This window comes from Anomaloglossus baeobatrachus, unplaced genomic scaffold (genome assembly GCF_048569485.1).
Source record: "Anomaloglossus baeobatrachus isolate aAnoBae1 unplaced genomic scaffold, aAnoBae1.hap1 Scaffold_2543, whole genome shotgun sequence".
NCBI classification, from domain to species: Eukaryota; Metazoa; Chordata; class Amphibia; order Anura; family Aromobatidae; genus Anomaloglossus; species Anomaloglossus baeobatrachus.
The window spans coordinates 41,574-55,801 of NW_027442114.1; the positions used below are offsets into that span (position 1 = coordinate 41,574).

Consider the following 14,228-nt stretch of genomic DNA (forward strand, 5'->3'; position numbering starts at 1 on the left):
AGAAAGGAAAAATTTCTTTATAAAAGTAGTGAAGAAAAAAGTGGAAAAAAGGGGAGTGTAAGCCATTTTACTAATAAATAGTGATGAGCGAGCATGCTTGTTACTACTCGGTACTCGCACGAGTATCACTGTACTCGGTCTACTCGACGGGGACCGAGTAATCTCGCGATACTCGTGCTGTACTCGTGGTCTTCATCCCTGCATGTTGGCGCTCTTTTGAGAGCCAGCCCTCATGCAGGGATTGGCTGGCAGACCACTGCAATGCCAGCCCTGTTAGTTGTGGAATTGCAGTGATTGGCCGGCCTGCACAGCGTGACCGAGCCTTTATACCGGCGGGCGCACAGCTATCCAGACAGTCAGTGCAGGGAAAGGGTCGCTGCTTCAGGGAAAGGTTTGCGGCCCTTTATAGCTATTTCCGTAGCAGGGCTGCAAACAGTGTGACCAAAAGTCCTTCTCAGGACTATTCTAGTTGTATACAGGCAGGCAGGGTATAGCCAGGTCGGAGTACAGTAGCAGAGTCCTTCTCAGGACTATTGTTGCTGTATACAGGCAGGGTATAGCCAGGTTGGAATACAGGCTAGAGACCAAAAGAGTCCTTGTCAGGACTATTGTAGCAGTATACAGGCAGGCAGGCAGGCAGGCAGGGTATATAGCCATTCCTAGTGGTGACCGTATACCAGCCTTCATCATATCTGGGGCTGGTGTACACAGTCTAAAACAGTCCTGATAGTGTCAGACTTCTCAGCAATTGTCGCTCCTAAAACCTGTTAGGTTCTTAGTGCGTCCGTGCTTGCATTTAAAAACCGCACGTGTGTGCCTGTCGGTGGCAGCGTACAGGTGCACTTGTGTGCGTTTTTACCAAACTATTATATAACGCACAAGTGTAGTGTATAATACACGTCAGTCAGCAGTGGCTGATAGTGTCAGAGTTCTCGTCATTAATTTTTGCTCCTAAAACCTGTGTTAGGTTCTTAGTGCGTCCGTGCTTGCATTTAAAAACCGCACGTGTGTGCCTGTCGGTGGCAGCGTACAGGTGCACTTGTGTGCGTTTTTACCAAACTATTATATAACGCACAAGTGTAGTGTATAATACACGTCAGTCAGCAGTGGCTGATAGTGTCAGAGTTCTCGTCATTAATTTTTGCTCCTAAAACCTGTGTTAGGTTCTTAGTGCGTCCGTGCTTGCATTTAAAAACCGCACGTGTGTGCCTGTCGGTGGCAGCGTACAGGTGCACTTGTGTGTGTTTTTACCAAACTATTATATAACGCACAAGTGTAGTGTATAATACACGTCAGTCAGCAGTGGCTGATAGTGTCAGAGTTCTCGTCATTAATTTTTGCTCCTAAAACCTGTGTTAGGTTCTTAGTGCGTCCGTGCTTGCATTTAAAAACCGCACGTGTGTGCCTGTCGGTGGCAGCGTACAGGTGCACTTGTGTGCGTTTTTACCAAACTATTATATAACGCACAAGTGTAGTGTATAATACACGTCAGTCAGCAGTGGCTGATAGTGTCAGAGTTCTCGTCATTAATTTTTGCTCCTAAAACCTGTTAGGTTCTTAGTGCGTCCGTGCTTGCATTTAAAAACCGCACGTGTGTGCCTGTCGGTGGCAGCGTACAGGTGCACTTGTGTGCGTTTTTACCAAACTATTATATAACGCACAAGTGTAGTGTATAATACACGTCAGTCAGCAGTGGCTGATAGTGTCAGAGTTCTCATCATTAATTTTTGCTCCTAAAACCTGTTAGGTTCTTAGTGCGTCCGTGCTTGCATTTAAAAACCGCACGTGTGTGCCTGTCGGTGGCAGCGTACAGGTGCACAATTTGCACAAACTTTGATATAACGCCCAAGTCTAGTGAATACACGTCAGCACAGCATTGCAAAATGCGCAAGGGCGTTGGCAAGGAACAAGGAAGTGGACGTGATGGTGGTGCAGGCAGAGGCCGAGGTCGTGGGCAAGCTCTAATTTTGCCACAACAAAGGGCCACATCTAGTCGCTCGCACGTCCTGTCCCAAATTCTTGGGGACCGCAGCAGTACACCGCTCTTGAACCAAGACCAGTGTCAACAGGTTGTTAGTTGGATAGCGGATAATGCTTCCAGTCAGATTGGCACCACCACAAACACTCTGTCTTCCACACGGTCAAGTGTCAGTAGCCGTGATACTGCACCGCACATTTCAGAACCTGATCCTCCTTCCTACCACAAGGCTGAGTACACGTCCTCGGACATTAATGATCCCACACTTGGACACTCGGAAGAGCTGTTCACGTTTCCATTCGCACATTCTGGCCTCTCGCCAGCTCATGTTGAAGTGGGTCATGAGGAGATCGTATGTACAGATGGCCAAATATTTGAGCAGCCACGTTCTCACGAAGTTGGCAACGTGTCTCAACAAGGGGTGGACGATGATGAGACACAATTGTCAGGAAGTCAGGAGGAGGAGCAGGGTGCGGAAGAGGAAGACGACGTGGTGGATGATCCAGTAACTGACCCAACCTGGCAGGAGGATATGCAGAGCGAGGACAGCAGTGCACAGGGGGAGGGAGGCGTAGCATCCCAACAGGCAGTAAGAAGCAGGGTGGTGGCTCCAGGCAGAAGTCAGGCAACCGTTCCCCGGAACAACAACACGACACAAGGTGCCTGTACAAATGTTAGGTCTTCCCGAGTCTGGCAGTTTTTTAAGTTGGATCCAGATGATTCTAAAAAGGCCATTTGCAACACCTGCCGTGCCAGCATCAGCAGGGGTACCAAAACTAGCAGCCTGACCACCACCAGCATGATCAGGCACATGTCAGCCAAGCACCCGACTTTGTGGGAAGTACAACAGAGTCGAGGAGCAGTGCTTGCTAATGTCACTGCTACGTCTTCGCTGGTTGTGCATGCGAGCCAATCCCCTGTCCATGCTGCCTGCGAACAAGCCTCCTCCGGTCCTGCACCTGCAGTTGCCTACTCAGAAATAACACCATCATCAAGCACGTCCTTGTCCCAGCGCAGCGTTCAGTTATCCATTCAGCAAACCTTTGAACGCAGGCGCAAATACACTGCCAACACCCCACATGCCACAGTTCTAAATGCTAACATTTCGCGACTGCTTGCGCTGGAAATGTTGCCTTTTAGGCTGGTGGAGACAGAAGCATTCCGCGACCTGATGGCGGCAGCTGTCCCACGTTACTCGGTCCCCAGCCGCCACTATTTCTCCCGGTGTGCCGTCCCCGCGTTGCATAACCACGTGTCACAAAATATCACACGTGCCCTGAACAACGCTGTTTCACCCAAAGTCCACCTAACCACAGACACGTGGACAAGTGCTTGTGGGCAAGGCCGCTACATCTCGTTGACGGCACACTGGGTTAATATTGTGGAAGCTGGGACCCAGTCTGAGCGAGGGACGGAACACGTCCTTCCCACACCAAGGTTTGCAGGCCCTACCTCAGTCAGTGTTTCACCCACACTCTACAGCTCCGGAATGTCATGCTCTTCAGCCTCCTCCTCCTCCTGCGCATCCTCATCCACTGTACCCTCCACACCAGTCCCAAGCTGGAAGCACTGCAGCACTGCCTCGGCGAAGCGGCAACAGGCTGTGCTGAAGCTAATCTGCATAGGTGACAAACCCCACAATGCAGAAGAGCTGTGGACAGCTCTGAAACAGCAGGCAGATCACTGGCTCACACCTCTGAACCTAAAGCCAGGAAAGGTCGTGTGTGACAATGGCCGGAACCTGGTGGCGGCTTTGAGGCGAGGCCAGCTGACACATGTTCCATGCGTGGCCCATGTGCTCAACCTCGTGGTTCAGCGGTTTCTAAAGTCATACCCAGAGCTGTCTGATCTGCTGGTAAAAGTTCGCCGCCTGTCTGCACATTTTCGAAAGTCACCTACTGATTCAGCCGGCCTTGCCGGCTTTCAGCGCAGTTTGCATCTTCCGGCTCACAGACTGGTGTGTGATGTCCCCACGCGTTGGAATTCAACTCTGCACATGTTGGTCAGGATATGTGAGCAGAAGAGGGCAGTTGTTGAGTACCTGCATCACCTAAGCCGTCGGGAAATGGGTCAAACTCCACACATAACACCTGAGGAGTGGAGATGGATGTCCGACCTATGTACCATCCTCCAAAACTTTGAGGACTCCACCAAGATGGTGAGTGGTGATGACGCCATTATTAGCGTCACCATACCGCTACTCTGCCTTCTAAAACGGTCTCTGCTCAAAACCAAACATGATGCATTGCAGGCGGAGCGCGATGAGTTGCAGCAAGAAACAGTAGTGGGTGTGGGTGATAACACACAGCCCAGCCTCGTCTCATCACAACGTGCAGTGGAGGACTATGACGAGGAGGAGGATGAAGACATGGAGCAAATCTCCGGCCAAATTGAGGATATGACATGCACACCAGTCATATCCTCGGTTCAGCGTGGCTGGCCAGAGGACAGGGTAGATGAGGAGGAGGAGGAGGAGGAGGACAGCATGTTCAGTCAACGTGTTGGTCAGGCTACTGAAGTCCTGGCTGTTAAGAGTCTGGCGCACATGGCTGACTTTATGGTAAGCTGCCTGTCTCGTGACCCTCGCGTTAAGAACATCTTGGCCGACAATCATTACTGGTTGGTAACACTGTTAGACCCACGCTACAAGGAGAACTTTATGTCTCTTATTCCCGAGGCGGAGAGGTCAACCAAAATGCAGCAGTTCCGGAAGGCCATAGTCACGGAAGTAGGCAAAGCATTCCCCTCACAAAACGCTAGCGGCATAGGTCAGGAATCAGTGGACAACCAAGGCGTACAGCCGAGAGAGGCACAAGTCCAATCCGCCAGAGGTAGGGGAACAGTCTTTAAGATGTGGGACAGTTTTCTCAGCCCCTCACGTACCACAGCCCCTGAGGTGCGGGGTAGTGCCACAAGAAATCCTAAGTTTGCCCAGATGCTCAAGGAGTACCTTGCAGATCGAACAACTGTACTCCGACATTCCTCTGTGCCTTACAATTATTGGGTATCCAAGGTGGACACGTGGCATGAATTGGCTCTCTACGCCTTGGAAGTCCTGGCCTGCCCTGCCGCTAGCGTTTTGTCAGAGCGTGTTTTTAGTGCCGCAGGTGGAATCATTACAGATAAACGCACCCGCCTGTCAACTGAAAATGCTGACAGGCTGACTCTGATCAAGATGAACAAGGCTTGGATTGGGCCAGACTTCACCACACCACCAGCAAATGAGAGCGGAATTTAAAGTTTGTAACGGGAATTTGCCATGTACCTCCAGTCACCCATGGGTACACACTTCTGGACTTTGGATAATCGCTGGACTGCTCCTCCTTCTCCTCATGCGCCACCATGATGACCGTTACAAGAGTTAGGCCTTTGTTTCAGGTATACCCCCAGTGGTAAATTTTTTCGCCCATTCTTTGCAGAATGGACATTACAACGACAGGAGACCCGCTCCTTTGCAATGGGAACAATGTTTTGAGGCCCTCATGCACGTCTCTATGCAGGGACAACGTGGAGCCTCCCAATTTTTGGCTGCCCTGCCAAAGGGCTATACTATAATACACCCACTTCCTGACAATGGACACTTAATGTTTTGAGGCCCTCATGCACGTCTCTATCCAGGGACAACGTGGAGCCTCCCAATTTTTGGCTGCCCTGCCAAAGGGCTATACTACAAAAGACCCACTTCCTGACAATGGACACTTAATGTTTTGAGGCCCTCATGCACGTCTCTATCCAGGGACAACGTGGAGCCTCCCAATTTTTGGCTCCCCTGCCTAAGGGCTATACTATAATACACCCACTTCCTGACAATGGACACTTAATGTTTTGAGGCCCTCATGCACGTCTCTATCCAGGGACAACGTGGAGCCTCCCAATTTTTGGCTGCCCTGCCAAAGGGCTATACTACAAAAGACCCACTTCCTGACAATGGACACTTAATGTTTTGAGGCCCTCATGCACGTCTCTATCCAGGGACAACGTGGAGCCTCCCAATTTTTGGCTGCCCTGCCTAAGGGCTATACTATAATACACCCACTTCCTGACAATGGACACTTAATGTTTTGAGGCCCTCATGCACGTCTCTATCCAGGGACAACGTGGAGCCTCCCAATTTTTGACTGCCCTGCCAAAGGGCTATACTATAATACACCCACTTCCTGACAATGGACACTTAATGTTTTGAGGCCCTCATGCACGTCTCTATCCAGGGACAACGTGGAGCCTCCCAATTTTTGGCTGCCCTGCCAAAGGGCTATACTACAAAAGACCCACTTCCTTCCAATGGGCACTTCAGGTTTACAGGCCCTCATGCACGTCTCTATCCAGGGACAACGTGGAGCCTCCCAATTTTTGGCTGCCCTGCCTAAGGGCTATACTATAATACACCCACTTCCTGACAATGGACACTTAATGTTTTGAGGCCCTCATGCATGTCTCTATCCAGGGACAACGTGGAGCCTCCCAATTTTTGGCTGCCCTGCCAAAGGGCTATACTACAAAAGACCCACTTCCTTCCAATGGGCACTTCAGGTTTACAGGCCCTCATGCACGTCTCTATCCAGGGACAACGTGGAGCCTCCCAATTTTTGGCTGCCCTGCCAAAGGGCTATACTACAAAAGACCCACTTCCTTCCAATGGGCACTTCAGGTTTACAGGCCCTCATGCACGTCTCTATCCAGGGACAACGTGGAGCCTCCCAATTTTTGGCTGCCCTGCCTAAGGGCTATACTATAATACACCCACTTCCTGACACTGGACACTTAATGTTTTGAGGCCCTCATGCACGTCTCTATCCAGGGACAACGTGGAGCCTCCCAATTTTTGTCTGCCCTGCCTAAGGGCTATACTACAATAGACCCACTTCCTTACAATGGGCACTTCAGGTTTACAGGCCATCATGCACGTCTGTATGCAGGGGCATTGGTGAACCTCACAATTTTGGACTGCCCTGGCAAAGGAAAATACTACAAAGACTCAGTTCCTCAAAATGGGCACATTAGACTCAGAGGCCTTTATGTACGTCTCTTCTCAGGGACATCGGAGTGCCACACAATGTTTTACGTAAAATCTTTCATGTATTGATCTCAAAAAGTAACATACATTAGCTCTATCTCACTATTGGGTATGTGCCCTTAACATTTCCGCTATGAAAAATCATTTTGGTGTCATTTTGGAAGGTTTTCTGGTGAGTCCGTAAAAATGGCGTAAAACGCGGACAAAATTATTCAAAGCTGTGACTTTTGAGTGATAAATGCTTCAAGGGGTCTTCCCCATGCTGTTGCCATGTCATTTGAGCACTCTTCGGAGACTTTTGTGCCATTTTTAGGGTTTCTACATGCTGCCGGTGGTCATTTCACAAAAATACTCGGGTCTCCCATAGGATAACATTGGGCTCGGTGCTCGGGCCGAGTACACGAGTATCTTGGGAGGCTCGGCCCGAGCTTCGAGCACCCGAGCTTTTTAGTACTCGCTCATCACTACTAATAAACCTAAAAAATAAAAATAAATTGAATAAAAATCATGAATGTTGTGTTATAACAGGAAATTCGGTGTAAGAATGAATATCCGGGATGAGAGTTCAGCGAATGAGTTATAGAAATTGTTACAAAAAGGAGTGTGTACGGTTTATGCGTAAATTTTCAGAATGCGTACATGAAAATTATATGTATGTGAGAATGTCCCCCATGCTTTGTAAAAAGTTATTTATGAAAATGTAAATAAAATATATAAAAATGCCTAATTATTTATAATTTATGAGAAAGATATATATGTATGGAAGAATGTTATAAGGTGTCCAAGAACCATAAAGAAAAAGGGTGCATATATAATGTTAGAGGTCTAGAGTTCCACCAGGCTATATCACCCCTAAAGAAATAGAAAGAAGACCTTACTACCTGTGTACCCCAAAAAAAGCTATATTTCTTAGCCAGGATTATGGTGGAGATATGCACAAGTGAAATAAGAATATAAAGTAATACAATAAGATTATAAAACCAATATGTGTGCATTCATGCACCACCCGGTACGCTACCCTTGCCAAATTGCTCACTCTAGATCCCCACACGATCCATGAAGCCGTTCCCCCGGTCACACCGCCTGCTGCCGGTTCCCACTCATCCCTGGGGGAGTTAGGCGAGTGGTATCGAGAGCTACATGTCGGCACTGATGATACCCCCATACACCACAAGGAAGGGGTATACCGGGTGGTACAGGAGTATGAGCGGGTTTTTAGCAAGCACCCTCTAGATTTTGGGCAGATTAAAGGGGTTCAACACCACATCCCTACCGGTACACACTCCCCTATTAAAGAGAGATACAGGCCTATTCCCCCTGCGCACTACCAATGCGCCAAAGACATATTGAGGAACATGAAGGAGGCAGGGGTTATTAGGGACAGCTGTAGTCCCTGGGCCGCTCCGTTGGTGCTGGTTAAGAAGAAGGATGGCACCATGCGGATGTGTGTGGATTACCGGAAGATTAACCAGATAACGCATAAGGATGCTTACCCTCTGCCCCGCATCAAAGAGTCCCTGGCCTCGCTGAGAACCGCTAACTACTTCTCCACCCTTGACCTCACCAGCGGGTACTGGCAGGTGGCCGTGGCACCGGAAGACCGAGAGAAGACTGCCTATGGGACCGTTTTGCTGTACTTGGATGATGTGATTGTGTACTCACAGACGTATGAAGCCCACCTGGAGCACCTAGCCGAGGTGTTCGCGTCCCTTGCCAAGTATGGGATGAAGTTGAAGCCCTCAAAGTGTCATCTGCTGAAACCCAGAGTGCAGTACCTAGGACATGTGGTTGGTGCGGAAGGTGTCGCCCCCAACCCCGAGAAGATCACCGCCATCCAAGACTGGCCGAGACCGACCACAGTGAGGGAAGTGAGGCAGTTTCTGGGCCTGGTGGGATATTACCGTCGCTTCATTAAGGGGTACACAAAGATGGCTGCCCCCATGCAAGACCTCCTCGTAGGACAGACCAAGGGTGGTAGATCCCTAGTAGCCCCATTGGTGTGGGAAGAAAAGCATGAGGAATCCTTCCGCCAGCTGAGAACAGCCCTGACCGGAGAGGAAATCCTAGCGTACCCTGACTACAGCCGCCCATTCATCCTCTACACCGACGCCAGCAATGTGGGCTTGGGGGCTGTTCTATCCCAGGTCTAAGACAGAAGGGAAAAGGTAATAGCTTATGCTAGCCGAAAACTCCGACCGACTGAGAGGAACCCTGAGAACTACATCTCCTTCAAGCTTGAGCTCTTGGCACTGGTGTGGGCTATCACCGAGCGGTTCCGCCATTACCTGGCAGCAGCCAAGTTCACCGCGTACACAGACAATAACCTGCTGACCCATCTAGATACGGCCAAGCTGGGCGCGTTGGAGCAGCGGTGGGTGACCAGGTTAGCCAACTACGATTTCACCATCAAGTACCGGGCCGGCCGTACCAACGTCAATGCCAATGCACTCTCCCGGATGCCCCACCTGTCGGAAGAGGGGCCAGAGGATGATGACCTCGAAGAGATCGAGTTGCCTGCATTTCACCGGCCATTCACTGAGAAGGTGCACGTCTACCAACAACGGGTGAACCTGGATTCGCTGCCCCGACAGGACTGGCAGGAAGCTCAGGACCAGGCACCTGCTGTCCGCCTGGTCAAGACTCTAGTGGAACAGGGTTCTGCTGGGATAGACCCTGCTGCCCCTGCCGAAGCCCAACGTCTGTGGCAAGAACGGACCCGGCTATACCTACACCAGGGGAAGTTGTATCGCGAGCTGATTAATCCAAAGACTCACGAGAAGATCCGCCAGCTGGTGATTCCCCAGGCTAACGTGCCCACCGTCCTGCAAGCATACCATGATGGTGCAGTGCACTTCGGGTGGAAGAAGCTAGAGATGTTGTTAAGAGAGCGGTTCTATTGGAGTGGAATGCGGGAATCTGTGGAGGCCTGGTGCCGAGAATGTGGCCCTTGCGCATTGAGAAGGAAGGACGAGGCCAGCCAGAAGGCACCCCTACACCCGATCATTACACACCAACCGCTGGAGCTGGTTGCCCTTGACCATGTAAAGCTCACCCCCAGCCGAAGTGGGTACACCTACGCTCTGACCATCGTAGACCACTACTCGAGGTTCCTGGTGGTTGTCCCAGTTAAGGACTTAACCGGCCGCACCGCTGCTAAGGCTTTCCAGGCTTATTTCTGTTGACCGCATTGGTACCCGGAGAGGGTGCTTACCGACCAGGGTCCGGCCTTTGAAGCAGAGGTATTCCAGGAATTCTGCCAGTTGTACGGCTGCAAGAAAATCCGGACCACGCCTTACCACGCCCAAACCAATGGCATTTGTGAAAAGATGAACCACTTGGTCCTGGGCCTCCTCAAGACGTTACCACTGGAAGAGCGGAACCTGTGGCTGGAGAAGCTACCTGACCTGGTCGATATGTACAACAACATCCCTTCCAGCTCTACGAAATGCACTCCAGCATACCTGATGAGAGCTCGTCCCGGCCGGCTACCAGTGGATCTGGAAATGGGCTTGGAAGCTTCAGAAGCACTCCTGTCGACAGCTGAATGGGACACTCGGCGGAGGACACAGTACCGACAGGTCCAGGAGTATGTTGAAAAGAACTTGTGCCGGAGTCGGGGACAACAGGAGCAGTGCTTCAACAAGAAGGCGCCTGCCGGTTCCTTCCAACCTGGGGATGTAGTGCTGAAGCGGAAAAGAAGGGCCCACAAGCTGGATGATCAATGGGAAAAAAACCCGTATGTAGTCCAGCCCACAGGATGGGAGAATGGGAAGGCCTACCAGATCAGCCGTGACCAGGGGGGGACTTTGGCCACGGTTTCCCGAGACCACCTGAAGAAGTGCCCACCAGCATTGAGAGTAGCGGATGAGGCTCCAGTTCCCAGTCCAGTGGAGAAGGAAAAAGAGGTAATCCACACCATGATGGGTGATTTTCCAGCAGACTGGCCTACACAGAACGGTGCGGTGATCCTTCCAGTGATACTGTTCCCACAACCCGTGGATGAAGAAATGATGGAAACGGTTAACCGCGAGCCAGTGCCCAGGGAGGTACCTGTACCCAGCTCCCCTACGCCTCCGCCTGCCCCACATGATAGCAGGGAGGAGGAACTGACTGTTCCCTCTGCCCCACTGCCTGTCACCACTGACACCGGACCCCGAAGGTCCACTCGCCCCAACCTAGGTAGACCCCCACTTAGGTACAGGGAAACTACTCTTTAAAAGGGGGGGGCTTTATGTGTTGAGTGTACCAGTTTGAAAGTTTTAAATGATAAGTAAAGATGATCAACCAAAGAAGTTTACCTGATTGAACCGTGATTAAACCGGCCGTTGCCGGCAACTGTTGTCCCCGTAGGGACTGTGCAACCATTGCGTAAGGAACTGCTTACGGACAAGCCCGAGAACTTGCAGGGCAACCACAAACTTAGTGCAATGTAAATAAAAATGTTTGTTGGCTTGACACCGTTACCGCCTCCGGAGAGGCTGATTTGGGAGGATGGGCCTGGAGGAAAGGGATGGCCTAGGCCCGCCACTACCGTAACCGGTGGCGATCCTCCGGGGGTTCAGGGGTCCCCTTGGACGTGGGCCCCCTGAAAGAGACAGAACCCGCTCGGGCAACTTGGTGCTGGACTGGGGTCAAGGGGTGCTGCCCGCTTCTTAGGGGCAGCATCAGGGCCAGGTTGTTTGGGTGGGAGAAGAGCGGAAGCTGTACCGTTGTAAAATGTTTATGATGCTTTTACATGTTTTACCGTTTTATTCTTTTTCAGTTGTGAAAATAAAACCGGTGATGGACGGGCAGCCCGCGGACGGTCTGCATTTTACTATAGGGGAATGTGGCGCCCTGGACAAGCCAGGTCGTCACAGGTACTACACCAACACACTCTACACTCCGGCTAGGCACACCGAAGCTAAACACAAATCCTAGTTGCCTTCCTCCAGGGGCTGATGTCCACACCAGGGGGTGGGCCAGGCGGTTGATCCCACCCACCGAGGAGTTCACAGTCCTGGAGGCGGGAAAAGGAGTCAGATTAGAGATCAGTTTTGGAGTTAGAGAAGTGAAGAGGAGAGGAGACTGACCGTGTCCGGGTGTGTGGCCCGGGCACTCAGCAAGGTTGGCAGACGGTGGTGACCTTCTGCAGGAGAGGCTGATTGGAGTGAACCGTACGGACCGGGGATGGGCGGTGGCCCGCCGGTACCAGATCGGGGAGTGAAGAGAAGCCAGCACCATCCGGCAGGGCCTACGGACCCCGACCAGGCTAGGAGTCGCCGTAAAACCGGTCAAATCCGTTAGCGACAGGAACCTCCAGGGTTTCCCAGCAGTCAAGACCCGATTGAAGGCAACAGCTCACACCGTAGAGGGAAGCACAGTCACCGCCAAGGCTACAGTTCCCAGGGCCAGAGCCTGCGGGCAAAAGGGGCTCCCTCAGCATCCATCCAAGCTGGGGAGCGGGTTACCGGTGGGAAGCCCGCTAGATTTTGGGGGAATAAAAGGGGTCCAACACCACATCCCCACAGGTGCACACCCACCCATCAAAGAGAGCTATAAGCCAATACCACCTTCACATTGCCAGTGTACCAAGGACATGTTGAGCAACATGAAGGCGGCTGGGGTTATCCGTGACAGTTGTAGCCTTTGGGCAGCTCTGTTGATCCTGTTAAAAAAGAAGGACGGCACCACTCCCCGTATTGAGGAATTGCTAGCTGCATTGAGAACTGCAAATTATTTTTCTACCCTTGATCTCACTAGTCACTATTGGCAAGTGTCCGTTGCTGAGGCAGACCGGGAGAAGACCGCCTTCGCCACCCCTATGGGTCTCTGCGAGTTCAAAAGCATGCCCTTCGAGCTGTGCAATGCGCCAGGAACCTTCCAGAGGCTGATGGAATGCTGCTTGGGACAAGATTTTAGGGTGTATAAAAAGGGAGATTAGATCCCGTGATCCCAACGTATTGTTACACCTCTATAAATCACTTGTAAGGCTACATCTGGAATATGGGAACCAGTTTTGGGCTCCACATTTTAAAAAGGACATTCAGAAGTTAGAGTCAGTTCAAAGGTGGGCAACTAGACTACTACAAGGAATGGAAGGCCTCCCATATGATGACAAGTTGAAAAAGTTATTAAGTGATTATTGGCTGCAATGGGGCTTTCTGGCTGGTGCCAGCCTCTCTTCTTAGCACACAGGAACCACAATCCCTACACCATGCTTCAATGGATTCTCTCATCCCAGCCCAGTAAAACTACATATTTTACACAGTCATAAGCAGCCAAAAGGGATCTATTCTATTCAATTGCAAATGATCTAGATAAGACTGAGAATAAGATACTGCACGGGACATAGCAGAGTTGGTCAAGTTGAGTGGAGATGAGTTTGCTATTTGGCACAGCTTTTTGCATCAATAAAGCAAGTAAAAGGTGTGAAAGATAAAAAAAAGGGTGAAAGTGTGAAAAGTGAATTGGCCAAATTGAGGTGCATATAAAGTTTTTGCTTTCTTTCAATTCACTAATGGGGCTCATTTGAATCAGGTGAATTGAGTTCTGCTTTTGGAAACTGGGTTAAGAAGGGGTGCACCGGTCCTGGAGGTACTGCAATACCAGGTCAATGCGTGGAGTGGACAGAGCAAGATTTTTTCCATCTCCTTGTTCTAAAAATCCATTTAATATATGGTCCCCAGAGAGGGGACGTATCAGATATTAAACTGATAAGAACAGATTTAATTTTTTTTTTTTTTTCTGTTTATCAGTAGGACTTCAAAATAACAAAGGTGATCGCCTCCCGTTGCCTGGGAACCGTCCAGGCACAAGAGGGCTATGTGTCACCAGAAGGCGCACACACTTCCTCAAGGCCGGCAGACGTGCAATCCCAGGCACCTTCCAGTACCGACCAAGGTAGCGTCCTCCGAAACTACACTTGATCTTAGCCAAAAGGCCGAGAAGCTATAACCCGAATTGGTTACGGCCTTGAGTGGCACCCTGGCCTATACCGGACACATCTTAGGGAGAGGGAGACAAACCCACGCCTACAGAAGACATTTTGTCACCCAAGCCAACCCTTGAAAAGGCTGTTTTGCAGAGCAAAAACAAGAAGAATGGTGCTTTTTGCAGCCGCCGCCCACTGCAATGAATCTGAATAACTCCTCCTTTTGGACACAAGCACCTCCCCTCCCCCTTGCAGTCTTTCCAATTCATGATACAAAAAGACGGACGGACAGGACAGGACAGGACAGGCTGCCTGACTTTCCG

General features: G+C 50.7%; 1 pseudogene; it reads right to left on the reverse strand.

Moving 5' to 3' along the window:
* Positions 1 to 13,546: 13,546 nt before the first annotated feature.
* On the reverse strand, positions 13,547 to 13,755 carry LOC142262955 (U2 spliceosomal RNA; annotated as a pseudogene).
* Positions 13,756 to 14,228: the final 473 nt, after the last annotated feature.